We start from the raw sequence: 11,161 nt of genomic DNA, 5'->3' as shown, positions 1-11,161 counted from the left end.
GACCCGGAGGTGAGGCCTGGAGCCGCCCATCCTTAGGGTCCCCGGGAAGAGGGCCTGGGAAGAGGAGGTGTGACGTCGGACGGGGAGCTGCGCTGGGAGAGGGGGGTGGAGCTCGCGAGCGGTGGGAGCGTCCATGCGGGCGTGGCGGGCGGCTGAGGAGGGTCGTTTAGCCAGCGTGGGGTGGGCTGGCACCCACGTTTTGGGAAGTCAAGTCTGCCAGCCGGTGTGTGCTGGACGGCAGGTGGGGGATGCAGATGGGGGGCTCTAGTCTCGTGAGCGTCCACTGAACCCACTGAGGCTCGCCCAGTGTTAAAGAGCTCGCCGGCCTCGAGTGGCGGGGGTGGGCTGACTTGGGGGCTCCGTCACACGGGGGCTCCCAGACCTCAAGGCCCCTGCCTCCCGGAGGGTGAAGCTCTGGGCTCCGTTGGGGGGAGTGGGAAGGCACTGGGGTGCTCCCGAGCTTCCAGAAGCTGCTCCTGGAATACCAGGTGGATGACGTGTCGGCAGCGTCCCTGGGAAAAGGCTCAGGCGGTACAGAGGTCCCGGGAGCTCGGGGGCAGGTGAACCGGCATCTCCATCACAGCAGAGACGGAGGCAGGAGCTCTAAGCAGCATGGCCTATGGCCGTTCACGGCCGCCCATGGCCACCCACAGCCCCTCCTGTTCCAGAGGACCACGACCCTCCCCTCTCGGTCCTCCCTGAAGGGCTGGGGCAGGAGAGGGGCTAGGGAAGCCTTCTGCCCCCTCCGACGGTCAGCTTTCTTTCCACTTTCCTTTCTGACCTGGATCTCCCCTCTCTGCAGGCCGCTCCGAGGCGTAGATGCCCCCAAGTCCCCTGAGAGCCGTTCCGCACCTCTCCCTCTCCCCGTCCCCGCTCAGCTCATTTCCCTCTCGCTCCGCAGCAGCTCCCAGGGGCTTTGCTTAAAGAATCCGTTCTGGGATCCAAGTGCCCCCGTGAGTTTTCGCAGGCTCGGCCTTGGAGGCCCCACCCGGCGCCCCCGGGTCCAGCAGCGGCCAGCCCTGTTCCTTGTAAGGCCAGGACTTTGTGGGGGACGGCCAGGTGTGCGGGAGTCCTATGGGGGTGCCAGTCCCAAGGGGACCCCTCAGCCCCAGCACCCTGCCTCGCGAGGACCACTGCGGTCTGGGCAGGAGGGCAAGAACGGCAGGCGAGGTCACCCGGGGGCCTTCTGAGGCAGGACTGATGTTTGCTGGGGTCGCACGGATGCCAGAAGCTGGCACAGGGCCCGGGCCACTTCCCCCCACTCCCCGATGGACTGATGAGCTGGGGGGCCCCTCCTGCTGAGCTGCCCCTGCCCTGACCCCGGTGAGGAGGACCCTAGTCCAGCAGGCCCTCTCCTTCTTTCGCGATGGGGACGGGCTGAGGGGCTCAGGGTCATCCAGCCAGTGGTGAGGGGCTAGGGCCGCTGTAGCCCGCACCGTCCCCCACCTCGACTCCTCCCACCTCCCCATCTTTCCAGCCCTCCTCCCCCTGCCGCCTGCCCCGAATTTTCCCACCCGGACTTCCTCCTGCACACAGACAGGGAGGGGAAGCCCTGCCCTCCTGCCCAGTCACCCCCTTCTGTGGGCGGCAGCTGCCCCCATCCTGCCCGTCCCAGGACAGGCTGGAGCTCTGCGCTCTCCCGTGACACCCTTACTTGGTTTCTGGCCTAACCCCCGCCCCCTCCCTGCTTCTTGGTACTGGGTTGGGGGGGGGCTGTTTCTCCCCTCCTCCCTTCTTCCCTTCCCGGGGTGGGGTTTAGTGGCCCAGCCTTTGTGACTTAGCCATTCGGCCCTTGGGGACAGAGGCAGACCCTGGGCTCAAGCCCTGTCCCTCCACCTGCCGTGGGCCCCCGGACATGTCGGCTGGACATCCACACCTTCACTGATGTGGTCCTGGCACCCTGTTCCTAGCTGACGGTGACATGGCGCAGTGCGTGCCTGGCCGGGCCCCGAGGCTGCTCCCCTTCCCGGGGTGCCCTGCCCGGGGTGCAGGGACAGCAGGTGCCCTGTGGACACTGGGACCCAGGGAGGGGAGACCCAGCCCGGCCCCTAGGAGGGAGCCCCAGACTGTGGGAGGAACACTGCCGTGGCTGAGAGATTGGGTCCCCGTGAGACTGTCTTGATGGTTTGGCCACATCACCCTGTCCTCATGCTGCTCCTCCCGGCCTGGGACATGCTGGGTGCCCTCGTCACTCTCCTGGGATTGGGGAGGGCACGGCAGGCACTGGCAGGCTTCTCGGGGCCAGGACCAGCACTGGGCAGACAAGAGGGTGTCCTGAACACACGTCCCAGCACCCACAGTCAGTGGGGGGGGACTGAGGCCCCGGAGGTGGGGACAGCTCAGGGCACATGACCCGCACCCCAGCCCCCACAGCGGCGCCGTTTCATGCTTTACTGGGCCCGAGCGCTGGCACCGAAACCACATGTCTCCCTCACTCCCCGGGCACTTGAGAAAGTGGATTCATTTGGCCTGTGGTTTCTGAGTGGTTTTGGCTCGCAGGTACCCGGAGGCTGGGCCCTGCCGGGGAGCTCCCCCCAGCAGCCGCCAGGAGCCCAAGGGGTGGACGGCCTGGCAGCCCCGGCATTGGCTGGCAACAGGGGCCCCTCCCGCCCCCGCAGCTCCCCGCCACCCATTTCCTAAATGGGCCTCCTGGCTGGGACGTCTCTTGCTGCAGCCAGGCAAGGAAGACGCCCCTCTGTCTCCTGGGGGCCGCCCCACGGGGTTTGGGCAGGAATTCAGGGCCTTGGCTTGCAAACAAAACAGAGAACAGAGTGGGCTCCCCTGCGCCTCGGGAGGGGCACAGCCCTGGGGCGAGGCAAACTGGGGACGTTGTGACCTTGGAGGAACATCCCGCTGGGTTTCAGTTTTCTCCAGCTTCCCAGGGCTCAGTGGCCGATGCATCTCGCGTTAACTGAGCATCTACTGTGTGCCTGGAGCGATCTGGCCAGTTCTCCTGGTCTGTCCGCCCTCACGCTGCCCCCCTTCCTGCAGGCTTCATGCATTATCTCTTCCCTGGAGCTTTTGCTGCCCTACGCCCCCCTCCCCTGCCCCCAGGCCAGGCTGCTGCCCTGCTGTGGTCCCAAGGCCATAGGTGTGTCCCTCCCACTGCTCGGGCTCTGGCTTCTGCCTGTGCCACCAGCAGAGTGAGCTGGCCTGGGGACTGTGTCGCCCCTCCGGCGCCCAGCCCTGAGTGGGGCAGACTGCCAGGTCTGGTGGCTTCTGAGTGCTGGGGAGCGACGGTGGGGAAGTGCTGATTATGGGGAGAGGGGTGACATCCTCTCCCCGCTCCGTGTCCCAGCATGCTCGAGCAGCGGGGCCGGGACCTGGGCACACTCCGTCCGGCTGTGGCACCGAGGTGGGCGCTGGGAGCCGTGTTGTAGACACCTTGTGCCGCTGAAGCGCCTCTCCTCTAAACCTCACAACGGCCCCGGGAGGCAGGTGGGATTCTGCCCATTTTACAGATGAGGCAAGTGAGCCTGAGTCCTTAACCACTTGTCCTGGGTCAGCGGAGCTGGGCATAGCTGGTGTTTGGAGGAAGGCCAGGCTTCGGCGTCCGCCCCTCCCCTGGCGCTGGGTCGGGGGTGAGTGTAGGGATGCCTCTGCCCTCTGCGCCGTGGTTACTGTGTGAAACCCTCCTGGCCGGGCCCCAAGCATGTCTTCTCACCTGGCTCGCCTCGTCCTGCAGACGCCAGGTCTCCTGGTTCCCAGGCCTTTCATGAGCTCCCTGGGGATGGGGCTCTCTGCTCCCTTCCGAGGGTGGCGCTAACCTGGGTCTCCTCCAGCTGGGTTCCCGGGCAGTGTCGGGGGGAGCCGGGGAGCCGCGTGTCCCCACGTGCATGCAGTCCGTGTGTGTGCAAACACGCCCGCCTCACTTCATGTGCAGGCCCGGGGCACCCCGCGGGGGAGGACAGGCTCCCGGGCTCCCAACCGGGGGATGCGGGTCCCCATGCGTCCTGACCGGCTCGCGTACAGAACCACATCTGCACGCTCAGACCATGGCTGGGAGCCCAGGCACGCACCCGGTGACGTTCGAGGTGACCCACCGGGAGCTGGGGTGGCGAGCAGCCGGGATGCCCTCCCGCGCACGCTCCTCCCTGCAGCTGGGCCCCCTTTTGCAATGCGAGCCTTCATTTCAGTCCTTTGTATCGGCAGCCGCTTTCAAAGCACTTCAGGCTTGTTTACTGAGCTGAGCAAGAACATTTTGTCTCCTCTGCAAGCCAGCCTTCCAGAAGGATCAGGAGCGTGCCCGTCTCTGCGCCGGCCGAGGGTACGCTGTGCCAGCAGCAGCCCCCAGCGCCTTAAAGGGACAACTGGGTGCACCCCAGAGCGGGACATGTGGGCCGGGACACAGAGGGCTGCAGAGAGGGGAGGTGCAGGGGGTCAGGTCCCCCCCCATCCCCTGGATGCTGCTGATTTGGAGAAGGACCCTGGTCCCGGTTTTCCCACATGGCCTCTTCCCGGAGCCCCTTCCCCTGTCCAGTGCCCCGTGCCAGCCCCACCACGTTCCAGCCTCCACCACGACGGCCCCTTGATATCCAGCGAGGCGCCTGAGCAACCCCACAGAACCTTCCCTCCACCCCTTCTCCCTCCTGGCCCTGGACGCAGGTCTGCTGCCTCCTGAGCTCGAGCCCCTTTTGGACATTAGTCTCGTTGCCTTGCTTGGGGCTTATAGCAAATGCCTCCGAACCCGCCTCTCCCCTGCGGGGTCTGAGGAGGTTTGCCGGGCCGCAGGCATCTCGGAGAAGACAGGCAGATGGAACAGCAAAGCCAGACCCCGAGAGCATGGGCTTGGCGGGGAAGCAAGCAGAGCCTGTCCTGACTGTGGTGCTGAGCTTCCTGGCAGCCAGGGCAAAAAGGGACAAATGACCAAAGAGAGGCTCTTCCTGTTGGGGAGAGAAGACTTCTATGATGTTATTGGAGGATCCTTAATCCAGGCCTGGAAGGGCGGGCGGTCTGAAGAAGAGGCGGCCGTACCCAGGCTGAGGGGAAGTTGGGGGACAGGGCACGTTTGAGGCCGATGGCACCTGAGGGCCCCTGAGTCTGCCGGGCCTAGGTGTGCAGAGACCTCAGACAACTCCTGCCTCCCTGAGGCTCTGGGTGCCTTACCCGTGGGCCACTCTGGGGAGACAGGGCACGGCCCATCCAGATGGCCTCCCTGAACCCCCTGGCCACCGCCGCCTGTCCCTGCCGTGGGCCTGACACCTCCCCCCACCACGGCTGGAGGGAGGCTTTGTTTTCCAGGGCTGTTTGCACAAAGGGTGAACCAGTCCCGGTGTGGCCTGTCCTTAGCTTCCTTCGGTCCACGGTGACACCAGGACACGAGGTCCAGATGCCAGACAGGGCTTCCTCCTCCTCCTGCTCCTCCCCACGGTTCCGCCCAAGCCTTCCCCAACACACCTCCAGGCCTGTTGCCTGCCCGAGGCCTCCATCCCTGCCGGCGCCACGCCCCTCCAGACCCCGAGTGCATTTTCTCTTTTCCAGATTGCTCCAGCCCTTCACGCTGAGGAAGGCAGCAGCCCCCACAAGCACAAGCAGGTATGGGCCAACCCGGGATGCTCCCAAGCCTCCCTTGGCCTGCAGGTGTGGGCCGAGCCCTGGGTTTCCCAGCGGTGGGCCTGATCCAGGGCACAGAAGACCTGGGACAGAGGCAAGGGGTCTGCTGTGTTCCCGTGTGAACCCAGCCCATGTCGGGGACACAACCTGGACACGCCTCTCTGATGGTGCGCCCGGGTCTCCTGGGCCCACCTCCGGGAGTGCCCAGCCTGGCTCCCGGCCTGTTTGGGCAGCTCCGGGGGCCCTGGTCACACGGCCTTCAGGGTTAGTGCTGAGGGCAGGACGTCTGCGCGACGGAGCCAAAGCTGTCAGTCTGCTGGGACCAGGACCTAACCGTCCGGCTGCCCCCCCAGGCTGCCGCCCTCCCCCCACTCCCGCCCGGGGCAGCGCAGCTCAAGGGTAAGCCCACTGGCCTGAGTCACAGGGGCCTGTGAGGCCGGGGCAGGCGACTGCCTCCCTGTGCCTCAGTCTCCTCATGGCGGCCCTGTGACGTGGACCTTCTGCCTCTGGTCCCCGATCCCTGGGGTGTGAGATGGGGCGGGAGCCCGGGTGGAGGGGCTGGAGGACTCAGCGGCTGCGGGAGAGCAGCCGGCGCTGCCCTGACCCATCCCCAGGGGCCACTGGCTTGCGCCTGGACCTTGGCAACTTCTGTGCCCCGACCCCAGCGATGGCCAGAGACCACTGTGGGGACCTGAGCCGTGGGATGGCCCACCGAAGCCTCCAGCTTTCCTCCCCACCCAGGTCCGAGACGTGAGGTTACTGACCCCCTGCTGTGGATGAGCGCCCCCAGCCCCCACACTTGCAGGACCCTCAGCGGTGGCCCCTCCCGTGCCGGTGGGCGGCCTCCGTCCCGGGGAATCAGTCACAGCGCATCTAGGCTCCCCGGCCCTGCGTGGCTGTCTGCTCCCGCGCTGGTCCTGTGGCCGCATCTGATGGCTTGTCCCGGCAGAGCCCAGGGCCCGACACCCCCTGGGCTGCAGCTCCTCTCTGAGGCTGGGAGCGGGGGACCCCGGGGCCTAGGCGGGGTGCTGCATCCCCCTGCTGGCCCGGGCCCCTGTGTGCTGTCGTGTGTGTCCTTCTGCTGGGGACAGCCCGCCCGCGGGAGGCCGGGGGTCTGCGGGTCCCAGGCAGCGGGCATGGCGTGCAAAACAAACGCAATGAGCTGGACCTCCCCGTGGTGGGAAGTGGCTTCGAGGTACGTCCTCTCCGTGGGCTCTGGCGGGGATGGGCTGAGCCCCAGGTCCCGGCCTCTCTTTCCTCCTCTCCCCCGCCCCACTGGCCCACATCGGTGCTATAGGGCTGTTCTGGCCCCAGGCGGTGGGATCCTGGGGCTGGGTTCCGGTCCAGCGGCTGTCTCCCCAGCCACGCTGGAGGCCCGGCCGCCCTTGGAGGAAGGATGCGGCCTCAGGGAGGCTGAGGGCCTGCCCAGGGCCCCGCAGCTTGCCCTGCCTACTGGTGCTCCTGCTCCCAGCGGCTCCGCCCAGGCCCCTGGAGAGACAGCGGCTAGGGAGACTCTCCGGAAGGAGCAAATTCTCAGGGTGGGAGTAGCATTGGGGGGGTTGCAGGGCAAGGTGGCTGACCCGACCTCCCTTCCCACCTCCCCACCGGTCTGGAAGGCCCGGATTCTCCCCAGTGCCTGCCCCCGGCTCTGTCCCTATCCAGTCCCACCCCTCCCAGGCTGACCACACAAAGACATTGGGTCAGGCCGTCTCTGAGCCAGGCCTGGGCTGTCGGACCACAGGCAGGGCTGGAGCCCCCCCAACCCCGAGCCCCTCCGTCCCGCAGCGACCACGTCCGCGTGCTGGGAGGCAGCAGAGCCCAGTGCTCGCTATGACCTTGGCTCAAGGGGACAACTTACTTTCTGTGCCTCAGTTTCCCTTCTGTAACACGGGGATAAGCATCGGGGCTGCCCCCAGGCGGAGGGGAGGACTGGCCGGCAGAGCCCTCCTGGAAGTTCAGAGCCCAGACTGGGGAAACAGAGACCCCCGGGAGAGGCCCCCCTCACTCTGATGCTTGACCTTCAGTCCTGCCCAAGGGCGAGGCCATGCCCCTGGCCAGTAAGCACCTGCCTGCGTGGGGGGTAGGGGGGCTGCAGCCAGCTGACCCACACGGACAGCGATCCGCAAGCTCCCTGTTCTGGAGAAGCTACTTATAAAACCACTGCAGTGAGCATGGTCAGGGCATGCAGGTTTGGGGTTCCCTGAGCCAGTCACTAGGACTCGGGCCTTGGGGCTGTGCCTACAGAAGGCACAACACGGGATGGCCGGATCAGGTAAGCAATCTGGGCCTGCCCGCCGGGGCGATGGGGAGCCACAGGAGGGTCAGGTGTTTGTCGGGGTCCCCCACTTTGGCCCTGCCCCGGATGAGGCTGGCCGGCCCCCACCCAAGCCCCATGGAAGTAAAAGGCAGAGTCCAGGAAGACCCCAGTGCCTGGAAGGGTGGAGGGACGGCAGCTTCTGCCCAAACCACCTTTGGAAAAGAGCCTTTCCTGGACCCCTGTCTCTGCCCCTGTGCCCAGTCCTCCGCACCTCTGCCCCGCAGTCTCGGCGGCTCGGCTCCCCGGGGCCTGACAAGCCGGGTCATCTTTCCATCTCGAACGCGTCCTGCTTTCTGCTCAGACCCAGATGGGAGGGGTGCCCTGCTCAGCGCTGCGGGGCTGGGCTTGGGTCCAGATCCTGCCTCCCCACAGACACAGGGCACTTCCTCCCTCTGAGCCTCGGTTTACCCGGCAGAGTGGGGGCCATGCCAGGGTTTGTTCAGGTTGTACTGGGGCTCAGCGTGGCTCCCCGGCTGGTGGTGGATTGGGTGGGTGCCACGTCCAGGACAGCCGAAGCCACCCCAAGCGTGTGGGGACTGAACGCGATGGGCGAAGCCCGCAGTCAGAGCTGTGGGAGGGAGCCAGGGGGCCTGCTCAGCCCTGTCCCCGTTCCTCCCCTGAAACCAAGGAGACTCCCCCAGGGAGGCGGGAGGTAGAGCCTGGGATACCGTGGCCGTCGTCTTCTCCCGTGGCCCCCCACCCCCGGACCTCACACTTCTCACGGCCCTTCCCACCCAGGGGACCCCCACCCCACTTTCAGCTGCCTGCTGGCCTCAAGGCCGTATCCGTGACTTCTTCTCGGGGCTCCACGGCACCCTGACGCCTCCTCCTTGGGCCTCCAAGGGAACCAGACTCAATCAACTCCTTCTCCGCTCTGAGGGAGGCAGGGGCCCCAAGTCCACCCCCGAGAAGGGCCCAGAATGCAGACAAAGTTCTCTCCGAAATGACCAGTGTCACCGAAGGAGGCAGGGACAGCCGCAGCCCCTCTGTGTTGGTCCTGTGGAACTTTCTGGGGAGTGCAGTTTTGACGTCTATGTGGTGGTTCCAAGTGTGTGTGTGTGAGAGAGAGAGAGAGAGAGGCCTCCCTGCCTGGGGGCACATGCCTCCTGGGGGGCAGAGGCTGGCAGTGGGGGGTTCTGGTGGGGCACGACGTGTACCAAAAGCCAGGCCCAAGGCAGCACTGAGCTGCTCAGACCCCAGACCGGAGGGCTTGCAGTCAAGAGGAAGCTCGGCTCCTACTGAGGCGGCCCCGTGGGTTTGATTTCCGTCCTCCCTTCGTTCCCGGATGGCTCCTCAGGCACCTGCTGCGCGCGAGGCGGGACTGGCCGGCATTTCCCAAGTGCACCGCTCCGAGACGGCCCGCTAGAGGGGAACTGGGACGCCAAGGTGGTGACCCTGCAGGGGCTGTCCCTCCACACTCTGCTGTCCTGGGCTCCCTTCTGGAGGCCAAGGAGCGGGAGCCAGAATATCAGCAGAGACGCTGGCAAGCACCTGGCTCACTGCTTAGTGTTCCGCCTGCATCTCACGTCGCGTGTTCGCGCCCCGGTGAGGCAAGCAATGCTGTCCCCGTCCCCCGGGGTGCAGAGTCACGGCGCCGGTGGCAGGGCTGGGAGTCCCAGCCAGCTCCCTCCACTAGAAGGGCCGGCCTCCGGCCAGCAGCCCAGGCCCCTGTTGGCGAGCTAGGGTGGCTGCAGAAATGCATTTGTGCAGGCGAGGTGAAGACACCAGGGCCGCCGGCCAGCGCTGCCTGGGTGCTCTCCAGGGCAGGGCGTTCGTGGGGTCCTTATCCTTGGTAATTCACACATCACGTCTTGCTCAAATGTATTATCTATGTTTTCACAGTGCGCATGGGTTCCCTTTACCATCAGCAAAGCTAGTCCTTTGAGGACAGGAGCGAGAAAGCCCCCGGGGCCCCCTCACTCTCTGACGTGCCCTCTTCCCATCTCCCCCTGTAGGAGGAGGTTTCAGAAGCCCGGCCGGAGGATTTCTGTTCCTTGGGGAAGGATGGCACCCAAGCAGAGCATTTTGGTCCCTCCAGGCTTGCTGTCCGAGCGGGCTCTCTGGGGTGTGAGGGCAGGAGGGGTGGGATGCCCACATGCCCATCCAGGAGGCGAAAGCCATGTCCGCGGAGTCGGCTTGTCTCGATCTGTGTGCTGCTCTTAACCGTCCCGAGTGCTTTCAAGTTTTGTGTCTCTCAGGCCATCAGATGTCCCAGTGGCCCATGGAGGTCAAGGTTAGGGACCCCACTTAGGGGCCAAGCAGGTGTGGGTCCAACTGGGCCCAGAGGAGAGAGCACACAGGCTGGGAAGTGGGAGGGCCTGGCTTTCCCGCTCCACCTGCCATAAACGCCCTGGGCAGCCCGGGTGAAATATCCGCGCGGAGGGGGACTTAGCAGTCACCTGGCGATCCGCCGGGGCGCCCATGTCAGGAGGCTCAACAGAGAGACGTCGGGATGGGGAACTGTCCGAAACGTGCCGAAGAGGCCAGCTGAGAGGGTGAGGCACCTGGAGATGAGCACCTCTAGGGGCCAAGGGTGTTTCCGAGGAAGAAGGGGCCGCCTGGCAGGCAGGGGCTGAACCACAGACGTAGTTGCCATGACACACCACCCAACTCTCCACTTCAGGGCTGAGGGCCCCGTCCTCCAAGCCGCTGGGAGTGCTGCCGGCTGACAGCTCACAGCTGAGTGCTTTTCTGGGAACTGGCTGGGTGGAAGGGGGCCACCGCATCCAAGCACAACCCGCATCCGGACTGGCGGGTGTGGGGCACAGTCTCCGTCCCCTCGCCCTACCTGGGGAAACGGCAAAGGGTTAACCCACCCGCAAAGCCTCCGGTGTGATCAGCATAGGACCCCGCCGTGGGCCTCCCTCTGGCCAGTCCTGCATTCCTCACTCCCTTACCGGTCCTGCCTCCCAGTGAGTCTCCTGCTTGCAAATTTCCATTTCAGAATCTGGTTCCTAGAGAATCTGGCTGAAGACGGTTGGTCCAGGAAGTGGCCTCAGGAAGCAAATTCTAGGCCAGGATCTGGAGCTGAGCAGCTGGCTGTAGTTGAAGTAGTGACCGAGCCTGGTGTGCGAGAGTGGTGCGAGTGTTCAAACGTTACCCAGGGGTGGGCCGGGATGTGGAAGGGACTGGGATATCTCAAGTGTCTGATGTTTGGGGGGAGAAGTGGTCGTTATAGAGCCTATGGGTGACCTTGGGTGGCTGTGGCTGGGTGTTCCCAGGGGCTGGGGAAACTAGGAAAGTCTGAGCGTGATTATTCTGCAAGTTAAAGCTACGTGTGGGGTGATGTCA

This window comes from Meles meles, chromosome 11 (genome assembly GCF_922984935.1).
Source record: "Meles meles chromosome 11, mMelMel3.1 paternal haplotype, whole genome shotgun sequence".
Taxonomy (NCBI): domain Eukaryota; kingdom Metazoa; phylum Chordata; class Mammalia; order Carnivora; family Mustelidae; genus Meles; species Meles meles.
The sequence above is the reverse complement of the archived record's forward strand: the minus strand, read 5'-3'. Positions refer to the sequence as shown.